General features: G+C 38.5%; 1 protein-coding gene across 4 annotated transcripts in view; it reads left to right on the top strand.

Annotated features, from left to right (window-relative positions):
- Nucleotides 1–11,761, top strand: part of Rnf180 (ring finger protein 180) — a 166,503-nt gene that overhangs the window by 723 nt on the left and 154,019 nt on the right. The window contains exon 1 of one of the 4 annotated variants that reach the window (XM_017795289.2): nt 227–248. The exons of the other annotated variants lie outside the window; for them this stretch is intronic. The gene's annotated coding sequence lies outside the window, so the exon portion shown is untranslated. Of the gene's footprint in view, nt 1–226; nt 249–11,761 lie in introns of those variants that run through there. 4 annotated transcript variants of the gene reach the window in all.

The following is an 11,761-nucleotide window of genomic DNA, read 5'->3' as shown; positions in this document are numbered from 1 at the left end:
GGGTCTGCAGCTGGGCGGCGGCGCCGCGGGGGCGTGGCGAGGAGGCCGCGGAGCGCTAGCGCGAGGGGCGCCCATCGGCGTGTCGCGGGCCGGGCAGAGCTCCCAGCGCCTGCGGGCGGCGCACACCCCCTCGCCTGCCCCTCGGCACCCATCCACTTTCTTTTGTCTGGTCCCTGTCAGTCCTGGCGTGTCAGCTGCTTTTGTTGCAGCGTTGAGTCCAGACTCTGCAGACTTTCTGCCAGACCGAGGTGATGTGTGAGCCCTGATGCGTCCGGACCGAGGGCAGCCGAAGGGAGCCGAGGGTCCCCGATGGTCCCTTGGGGCAAGTTATTATAAGTATGATAATTAGCCGTAACATGGGTATTTCTCTGTTCTGCTCCAGCTAGCCCTCAATATTTTTGTAGCATCTAATAGTTTTAAGTGCACCTATAAGAGCGTTTATTAGTTAACTTCAAAGGAGCATGATGGAAGCAGGTTACTTATTATCCCATTTTATAGACCAGACAGCTGGGGCACCCACGAAGAACAGTGATTCTATCAAAACCAAGCAGGCTTTGTGGAAGCTGGTATTAGAACTTGTCTGACTGAATGTTGCCTTCGGTAAGGCAGTTGATTTCTCAGCCTCAAGCAAAATTTAGGGCTCAAAGAGTGTCAGTATCTGATACTATTTTAATTTACTCATGAAAAATCTTAAAAAAAAAAAAAAAAGAGTGGAATCTTTTCGGACCCCTGCAGTGGTGTCCCTAAAAGTGATACTTAAAGGAGCTGAATAATTGCCGTCGTTGACTATAAGTCTTAGTATGGTTCGAAGAGTCTTTGTCTCTCCTCTGTTAAACCGTTCGTTTCTCATACAAATGTAACCACTGGCTGCGCAGAGATACTTGGTGATGATCATGGCAGAAACCCTAAATGCACTCAGGAGACCCGCTTCTGGGTTTCCCTGGATATTGAGCAGCAACTTTACTTTTCTCATAAGGAACTGAACATTTAGGACAGTCAGTTCAATGAAAATTGACTTGTACAGTAATTGCCTTTGTATTATGTTATTGTTTACTTATCTCCCCACAGCTATCAACAATTAACCAGTTTCCCTGAGGTTTGCTTTTAAATTGTTTTGTCAATAGATCTTTTGTTGCTCCGTCTTTTCGTTTTTATTTGGTTTTTCAAAGAGGAAGTTTTTCTTCTAAAAGTCAAGCTTTCTTTGTACAGTTAACTAGAACATGCGTGAATGTCTCTGAAGACAGAACCCCAGACTTATAATAAGTAAACCCCATATGTCAAGAGGAATTCTTCCAGGCGAGTATGCAATGAATTAATAATCCCTTTCAATAGACCTTGGTAATATTTTATGGCACACCTGCATGTGTAATAATAATACTTTGTACTTTCGTATGTGATGCCTTTTCATCAAGGAGCATAAAGCTAATTTTTTTAGTTGAATTTTGCAAACTACATCACACAAGTTTTACAGGACAGTTTACCTAGACTTAACTTTTCCTGGTGGAATAGGCACATGTCTCTTTCCCTTAACCACCTCTACTAAACTGTCTAAATAAAGAATATTTGGTGAGTGAAGTAACATCTAGAAAATACTTTGAACTCTCTGGAAGAAAGCTGGTTTTCACCTTCAAAGTGTGACTATGTAGTATTAAACTCTTCACCTCTAAACATGTTGTACTATTTATGTTGAAGAGATGGTCATTCCAAAGAGTCATCTAAGGAGGCTGAAAATTTACTTGAATAGTGCTACTACTATTTATAATTATTTTGAATCTTCTGAAATTTTGAGTCATTTTAAAAGTAACATAAAAATATTTTATGAGCAGTTGTTTTATTAAATCCTAACTCAGCCTGAGCACTATTTTATTTGCTAAATTTGGCAGCATGATTTCTGTATGGCTGTCAAGCTTGGTTCTATCTTTAATATTTTTATCACTATTAAAAATATTTAAAGGATTAACTGGTGATTATGAAGACAGTTTTGAAAGGACAGTTGAAAAATAGTTCAGTGTTGGGGATGTAGCTCACTCAATCCCCAGCACCACCAAAAGGAAATTTTTTAAATAATATTTTTGGAATACACTTGTAGCCTTCCTAGAAGGATACTCTTAAAGGAGAACTGCTTAATTTGTAGGCTTAATTCTGTACCTGTGTATACATTTTTTGTATTGTTAAACATTTTGAAAGTAATTAATTTGTATTTAATCTATTGGTTGCCTTTTTTAGCACAGTGATTTTTTTTTTTAAATGTTAACTGGAATTTGCTTAATTAAACAGATCACATATCTTACTGGAACAATATTAGGTTGAGAATGTATTTCGTATCAAAACCTGAACTTCTTATGAATACAACTATACATTTTTTAGTAATTTAGGATCAGATTATATGTTTTGAGTCTAGTGAATAAAGGAAACATAGCTTCACATCTTGGGGCCTAGTACAGGAAGGAGCTCAGTGTCCTATAAATTTTATTTAATACCACTTAGGAAAGATTTTGTTTTCTTCATTTGTTTTCATGTTTAAAATATTTACAACTCTATCATGTCTATTGTATACTGTCATAGTTCATTAGTGCAGCTATGACAAAATACCCGAGGCTTATTAATTTATAAATAATGGAAATTTATTTCTCATAGTTCTGGGGAGTAGGAAGGCCAAGAGCAGGTGCTTCAGGTTTGTCATCTGATGAGAGAGTCCCAGTCTCTACTTCTAAGAGGAGTGTTGTATCCTCATGTGGCAGAGGCCTAAATTAGTCCCAACCAGTCCTTTTATAAAACACTAATACCATTCATGAGGTCAGAAATCAAGGAACTTTCTAAAACACAAAACCCTGAAGGAAGTGATCTATGAAACAGATGGTTCTTAAGTTCTAGGTTGAGAGGAATTTCCTTACATTAGCCTTTGTGTATCCCACACCTGCCTCATGCTATAGACTGCTGATAAACACAGGCCAAGAGGCTGAGTTCTGCCCTTGTTGTGAACTCCTTCTCACCTGGGACTTCTACCAACCAGTTAACTGGATAGTTAGCCCTCTGTCTCTCAGATCCTGCCCTGTAATACAGCAACTTCTGGCATATCTTTCACTTCCTGTGCACCCAACAAATTTCAGGAAGCCATGAGGCACAAGTGGGGTTTGTGGTGGGTATCACAGAACATTTAGAGATCTGAGACATTAAGAACCCTGGAGACAATATAGAAACAATTGTAATTAGCTTAATCCTGGACTCTATCAGTTCCTTTCCCATGGAAATAGGTAGGTACCAAGAATACAAGATGTCCCCTCTGAGGAGCAGACAGCAGAGAACCAGGTCATAATGACCTGTTAGATGTAGGGGAAATAGGCTGACTGCTTTGCCTGTCGGCAAGCTTTGACCCTGTACAGCTGAGCAAGTGGGCAGAAAAGTAATTGTATTTTCCTTATCCTTTTAAACACCAAGTCTAAGCAGATCTCTTCCTGTACATGTGCAGTCTAAAATAAAGCTTCAGGACTACTGCAGAACAAAGGAAGATGTATTACTGAAAGGGATTGTCATAAGACATTAATTTCTTAAGTTGATTGGTAGTAGTTTCATGAATACTGTGTTTTGTGTCAATAGTGCTCAATCTTTCAGGATTTCTACAAAAAGTAGAACATTTAATCCCCTCATTGCTTTTGTCTGGTAGACATTTGGGAATCCTTGTAGGATTTTGTGTGAGGGTAGAAATGCATCTCAAATCATGTGATTCTAAAGAAAATACACTTCAAAAAAGTTTTACAAAATGGATCAATCTAATTTCATTATGTGATCTTCACTCGTGGTGGCACACGCCTTTAACCCCAGTACTCAGGAGGCAGAGGCAAGCAGATCTCTGTGAGTTCAAGGCCACCCTGGTCTACATAGTGAGTTCCAGGCCAGCTGGGGCCACAGGGAGACCCTGTCTCAAAAAGACCAAAATAAATAGTTTCTCTGCAGAACTGTAGATTCTGAAGTTACTGTCATGACTAATCATCATGGAAACCAGTGTCTGGAAACATTTGAAGGGGACTGAACCCTATATACTCCAGCTGTCTTCACAGGATGACAAGCAGCACCTGGTGCAGCTTGCTGGTTCAGAACAGAAGCCAGTTATCTCTGTGTACTTACAGGCATCGTTGAATTTCAGAAAGAGCTGTACAGAGGGACTGTATAGAGCATCTGTCTGCAGCATCAGTGACTAGTAAACACTGGTACATTTTCAAGAATGAGAAAATAAATGGCAACAAATTGGGTATGTTTTGATGTGGATTCCATAATGAAAGGGGAGAGAGTATAGAAAACTAAAGCAAAACTTAACCACCCAAAAGTCCACTAATATCTGTGGTGAGCTAGTATAGAGAGCAGCGAACCAGGTCATGCCTCTGAAACTCACAGCTATGGATCCTCAGGCCGGTAACAATTCCATGATGGAGAGGGGAGGGGCTCACAGAGCCCTCCATCTGACTGAGGAGCTATTGGCAGTTGTTGGCAGCTGGGGGAGGGAGCACCACTTTCCTTCAGGGATGTGGCTCCTGGTAGATGGCTCATCTCCAGTGGATGACCCATACACATATGGGCAGGACTAATTGGACTTAGTGGGTTAAACAGAGAGGTCATTGGGCGTGATAGCACACACCTTTAATCCCAGCACTTGAGAGGCAGAGGGACGTAGATCTGTATGAGTTCCAGACCAGCTGGGGCTTCAACAAGAAAAAAAAAAAAAAAAAAAAAAAAAAAAAAAAAAAAAAAACCCACAAAACAAAAACAACAAAAAAGAGAAGAGGTGAGCTTGGTGGGGAGGGTTCTATGAGGAGTTGAAGGGGGGAATTGGGGTGAATATGATCAAAATGTATTCATGCATGAAATTATTAAAGAATAAACATTTTGAAAAGAGTAGCATGCACAGTTTTGTGGACTCTGAACTTAGCCTCTTATTTTTGGAATACTTAAAGGAACATTTCTGATGTCACATGAAAACTGATCAAAACTGAATGTAGATCTTGACATCCATCTGTCTTGGAGATAGTTGCTGCTTCTTGGTCTGTGATCTGCTTTTCCTTGTTCTGTAACAGTTATAACTGGATGCCAGTAGGGAGGGAGAGCAGCAAATGACTGTGTTTGCCTCCTCAGTTCCAGGAAGTGACTTTACAGAGAACACTTCCTTAACCCAACTGAGAACTCTGTCTGGACTTCAGCTCTCATACCTGTCTCATCTGGAGAAATCTCAAGACTTTAGAGAATAAAAATATCTTCCTCAAAATATTGGCAATACATTGAGAAGTTGCTTAACTTCTATAATCTTCTGTTTTCTTGATCATAAAATGGACTTAACTTTCCCTGCCTCATAAGAATGTCTTGATAGTTAAAGGAGCTAATGCCACTTGATAAGTACTGCACTCAAAAATAATAGCTAGTTTTTTTAAATTGTCCTGGCTCCTTCATATTTCATATTTTGAGGTTTTAGTTTAAAACACATTGAAGATATACTAATTTCTCGCGCTGCTAATTGAAAATAGGGAAAGAACATATTTTCCAATAATTTAATATAATTGTAAATGATTTTAATATATTCAGTGGCATAAAAATAGGATGCCATGAAATTCAGACTTTGTTCTATGATGGTATCTCTAAAAAGTCCATCTCTGTAATAGCTTTATGAGCCAATGAATCAACTTCCTCCTGCAATGCTAACTTTACTCAGGTGATGCCAATAGATTATGGCAACTACTTATACCAGACTAAGGGCAGGATGACCTTTTTTGTCTTGAATATGCTTGTTTTGTCATTCACTTATTAATTCTACTGCCCAGCACTAAACTAGCACATAGAGGGCAGTCAGCCCCTGTAATCAATGGTTTTCATAGCTTATTCAACAAATCATATAGCAAAATTATTAGGAAAAGAATGTGTCTTCTGAACATGTACAGACTTTTTCTTGTCATCCTCTATAAAGTAAAACTATTTGCATAGCATTTACATTGTTTTGATTCTATTAGTACTCCAGGAATCACTTAATATATACAGATGATGTGTGTAGATTATATGTAAATATAATGGCATGGTTATGCAAGTTGAGCATCTTAGTATTTTAGTATCTGCTGAGCGCCCTGCTATCAATCTCCTGCAGAAACCAAAAGGGGATGCCATTGAAGAGTTTTCAGCTCAGCAGAAAAAGCAAGCACAGAAGTAGTTAGCATTATTTTTGAAAGAAAATAGAAAAGGCATTTAAAGAAAATAAGAGATGCTCATACAAGGTTAAGAAAATTCTACCCCCTAACAGAAAGAGGCCTTTAAAGGGTTGAAGGTTAAAGAGCCTTGAAGGGTATTACAGAACTCTGAGTGGTAAACTTTCTAGACATTCAGAAATAGCAGTGGAAGGGGCCTGTGGGATTGCTGGGCCATACTACAGACTGGGCAGATCATGGGTAGCTTCCTGCCTGGTCAACAGAGAACTGGGAAGCCTGTGAAGGGGCAGGAGACTAGGATCTGTTTTGCAGCTTAAAGAATTCCTCCTTCAATGTGGAGAAGGAAAGTGCTTCAGATTCTCATAAAATAAAACTCTGATGGCTACAACCACAATTTCTGACCTTGAATTTTCAAGGTTGCACATTTGCTTGTTTATAGTGTATATGGGGTAAATTTTCTTCTCTGATTTGGAAAGGAAAGACATTCTGCTTCATTTTACCTTTTTGAAAGAGCAAGAAAACTTTGACCTCTATCCACCTTAATTCTTTTTCTTCCCTTTTACCCCCTCCCTTCAGGACTCTAAAATTCTTTTACTGAAGTTTTCAGACCAAATCCTAATAATCATGGCTGTAATTCTGAGTGACACTGCCTAACAATTGGAATTAGTTTTACTTGCAAAGGTTAACAAAAGTAGAGACTTCTGATTATGATAATACAAAAGGGTAAGCTACAAATAACTAGAACTGTTCTAGAAATGTTTGATTAAATGCCACCATGATGCACAGATTAATGTGGAATAAAGGAAGAGACAACTCAGGAGCTAAAAAAGAGCAAGGTATAGGGAAGAAAGATCATTGGTGGCAGATGCAGGGCATAAAAACATCCTGGTATGAGAGAAGAGTTGCCAGCTTGTTTGCCTGAGGACTTGCATGTTACTGTCCATGGTGCAAAGGAGACGGAGGCCTTGAGTACACAGGAGAGAGAGAATTGAGACTCCCAGGTAAAGCCAAAACTGGAGGGCATCATTCTCATTTGAACAGTAGATTGGGAAGGGGTTGGTCAGCAGAGCCAGAGACATTATAAGGAAGTCTGCATTGACCTATTCTCAAAGTAGAAGGCAGGAAAATCTCTTCTGAATTCCTATTTATCAAGTTTTTTAAACTTATCCTGTAAAACTTAAAGCACACACAAATGTAGAATGGAATAATGAGTCCTTATCCGTCAGCTATCTTTAATAGTGTTGTATAAGACTGTCCTCCAACAGACAGACACCATCTTCCTGAGCACAGCTGTGCTCACTTGCCTCAGAGCCTCACAGCTGGGCTTGTTTTTGTTTTGTTTTTTAAAAATATTTTATTATTTTTATTTTATGAGTGTATTGCTGCATGTGTGTAAGTGTACCCATGTCATGCAATGCCCACGGAGGTCAGAAGGCATCAGAGCCCCTGGAACTAGAGTTACAGATGGTAACCATGTGGGTGTTGGGACTTGAACCCAGGTCCTCTACAAGAGCAGTCAGTGCTTTTTACTGCTGAGCCCTCTCTTTAGCCCCACAGCCAGCTGGGCTTGTTGACTGTTCATACTCACATAGAAGGAGGGGCAAAGAGAGTCCATCCACACCTCCCAACTCATGTTGAACAGTATGGACCTAATTGCATGGGACTTTGGGGAGGGGCTAGAGTGTATGGACTGGGGAGGGTCTCTCTCACCATTTTCTGTGGTTATGGGGAAGCCATCATCCATGCTTAGGTGAAGATTTTCAGGTGCAGCCTTAAGCGAGGAGCACCCACACTCCTGTAATAAGCCCTCATCCACTGCTTTGTAAGTAAACTCAATAAGCTCATTGGTTTCCCAGGTGTTTTGGTGGACTCATACCTGAGATTGTGTTGAACCAATGGAAGATGGGGTAGATGTTGTTTGTACGCCCCCCTCAAGAAATTTTAGCAACAGAAGAGTTATTAACAATCTGTTTCTTTTTCTACTTTATAAAACTTGTTTCTAAATTATTTTCTTTGTCCTGAAAATGCTTTAATATTTACTTCTCATCTGAGGACTTTTGAAGAACACAGTGACCGTGTTGTATGTTACATCCAACATGATTAACATTTCTTTATCACCCACTACATAGTTTATCTATGATTTCCTCCAGTTGTCTTAAGTATCTTTTTCAGAGTTGATTTGTTTGAATCAAGATTCAAAAAAGGTCCACATTGTGTTTGATGTGCTTTCTCCTTTCTCTCTCTCTTTCTATCTTTCTCTTTCTATTGTGTGTGTCTCACACACATTGTTCTGTCTCTTGATTTTGTTTTTATTGATATCTTACAAATTGTCATATAATTGTATATATTCATAGGCTACAAAATGATGTGATGATTGTCTGTGTTATATATATAGTATATGTGACAATGTATACTATTTTTATTTAAACACACTACAATACTCTATTGTTAATTGTAGTCACCATGATATACAATAAATGTAAATATTATATTCCTCCTGTCTTTAGCCTTTGACCAATAGACATTTAAATATCAAGTTTCCCTTCCTTTTAAAAGCCTGTTGTCTGTCATAAGCCAGGCATAGTGGCGCATGCCTGTAGTCCCAGCACTTGGGAGGCAGTGGCAGGTGAATCTCTGAGTTCAAGGCCAGCCTGGTCTACATAGTGAGTTCCAGGCCAGCTGGAGCTACAGGGAGCCCCTGTTTCAAAAAGACCAAAAAAAAAATCTATTTGTTGAGGGAAAACCTCAACTCTTTTATCCTATAGAATGTCCTGCATTCTGGATTTGGCTCCTGGTGTCATTCAACATGTTCCTCTGTTCTTCATATACAAGTATCATAGGCACAGTAGTTCTTACACGTACATGCTTGAGTTGGATTAGAATAATTTCATGTCCTAACTTTTTAAGGATGCTTCATGAATGGTGCTGAATTATTTCTAGCACTTAGCACTAGGAGGCACATAATGGTTGGTTGATATGGACCAAATTGTGTTCCCTTCCCAGATTCGTATATTGACTACTTAACTCCTGGTATCTTAGAAGATGACTGTATTTGGAGAGAGGGCCTTTAAAAAGATGATTAAGATGATACTTTATTAGGATGGCCTTCTTCCAGTCTGGTGTCTTTATAGAGGATATTTGGGCACATAAAGAGATACCATAGTTGTGCACCTACACAGAAAAGATAATGTGGGATACAAACATCGGTTTGCCTCGGTTTGCCTCATAGGTGAATTCAGATGAAATAAAGAATGTGGTTTATATCTCATATGTTTGCATTTTTTTCAGTCCTCAAAGAGAAAACAATAGCTCTATTTGCCTTCAACTCAATAACATACATAGTTGTGTTCAAGATATCCTGTGATATACTAAGGTGTTAAATAGATGAGATACTGCTTATACGTTAGTATAATCCCTGGTTGATCAATGAGTACTAAACAGCAACGTAGGTGACAGATCAACTACTCAAAGCTAAAGGCTGTTGAAGAAAGGTGATGCAAACAATAAAAGTACTACCTTTAAACCCTCATTTGGAAGATGGTAGAATAAGTATACAAGCAAGCTCAGATCTTTTGCCATACCAGTCAATATTTTATCTACTAGGAAATGCCTACCTTTTCAAAAATCTCCATTATCTAGATATATTTTAGGAACCAACAATCTTTTCTGCTGTCTATATTTCCCCACAAAAAGCATTTGATAACTGTTCCTTTTGCTTTGAAGACCATTTTGCTTACCTCTGCATTCACCTTCTCCTCTGAATCATTTCTTGGCCAATTTAAAAGGCTATATTAACCTAATAAAAGCATGGGAAATTGGACAGATACATATTCATTTTTAGTTAAAACCATTATTCATACAATTTTACTATATTTCCTACAATGTAAATATGTTTTAGCTCTTTTCATACCTGAGAAGTCAGTCCAAGAAGGGGAAGAGAAGACTCTATTTGATCCCATACTCAAGTCTTCTCTTAAATATTTCCCCATGAGAGGCTTTCAATTCTTTTCAAACTCACTGTCACCCAACAAGCTTACACCTGTCTTACCCTTGTATGTGCTTTCAGAGTACATAGGTGATGTGAGTACATTGCAACAGCCTGAAAACATAGCTTTAAATTAACTGAAAAAAAATCACCTGATTTTTTTTACTTTCTCCACTTGATCCAATCAGAAATATTATTGGTACTTTTATTAGCATTATGTTTACATTTTTCCCAGATTACTGACAAATCTCTTGAAACAAAGCTTATAGAATCATCATATAGTTAAGGTTTGGAAATGAAATGTCTCTCATAAGCTCGTACATTTAAACACTTGGTCTATAGTTGATAGTGCTGTTTGGGGAGATGGTAGAAATTTCGGGAGGTGGGGGATAGTTGGAGTTGCATATAATTTTGTGTGTGTGTGTGTGTGTGTGTGTGTGTGTGTGTGTGTACACATAAATACGTATATGTATATACTGGTTTCAAAAGTGTATTTCAAAAGTACACTTACTAGTTTCACTTAGTAATAATTTTCACTCTTATTTCCCCCCAAAGTAAGGAATGTATGAGAGTTGAAAATGTGGAACATACTCAATAATTTCATTCATCTTTAAAATCCATTCCTTCTTCAACCAAGGAGTAAAAGCAATTGAAATGGACAAAACAATCAAATATAGAACTTACAGAATGCATTTCTAAAGTGACATTTTATAATTCCTAAAGGTATCACTTGATTTGAAAGGTGGTAGAGGGTTTTCAAGACTAGGTGCTTGAGCTGAGGGGATGGAAAGGTGAGGTGTAATTTACAAATTGAAATAGTAGTATTCAGTTTCACTTGAAGTATGAGGTTTAAGGATCTGTGGGACAGAGTAGAAAATATCTGACAGCTACTATAGTGTCAAATTCATGCAACTTTTTCTTGTTGTCTTAGTTTCTTTTCTTGTTGCTGTGCTAGAACACCCAGAGGAAACCAGCTTAAGGGAGAAAGGGTTTGTTTTTGGCGTACAGTTGTGGAGAGATACAGTCCATCATGGCCAGGACATAGCAGAGTAACAGCAACAGGAGGCGGGTTGGTCACATTACACTTGAGTAAGAGCAGAAAATGGAGCCGGTCTATAAAGCCTCAAGGTCCACCCCCAGAGACCCACTTCCTCCATCAAAGCTACACCTCCCAAATGTCCCACAACCTTCCACAATAGTGCCACCAACTATAGACCAAGTGTTGAAACACATGAGTCTGTGGGGAACATTTTACATTGAAACCACCACACTCACTAAGGTTGGTTTTGAACTGTGCAATGCCTAAGAATCCAGGAAGCCCAGGGAAAGAAGGGAAGGAGTATGAGAGGTTGCTGTTTGGGAATAAAGTAGTTTGGGTGTTTAATTTTTTTTTTAATTTTTTTTACAATTAAAGTTACAGTTTTAACAATATACAAAATATTACAGTAATTCAGATTTTTTGGCATAATGATTACAGATTTGATAAATACATTTTATATCACATAATAGCGATGAGGATTATACAAAAGCTATTAAAACAATTATGAGAATAAATTCTATTGTCACTTAAGTATCTAAAGCTATTTTCCTTTGC

Source organism: Nannospalax galili, unplaced genomic scaffold (assembly GCF_000622305.1).
Source record: "Nannospalax galili isolate Female #2095 unplaced genomic scaffold, S.galili_v1.0 scaffold751, whole genome shotgun sequence".
Classification (NCBI taxonomy): Eukaryota; Metazoa; Chordata; class Mammalia; order Rodentia; family Spalacidae; genus Nannospalax; species Nannospalax galili.
The sequence above is the reverse complement of the archived record's forward strand: the minus strand, read 5'-3'. Positions and strand labels throughout refer to the sequence as shown.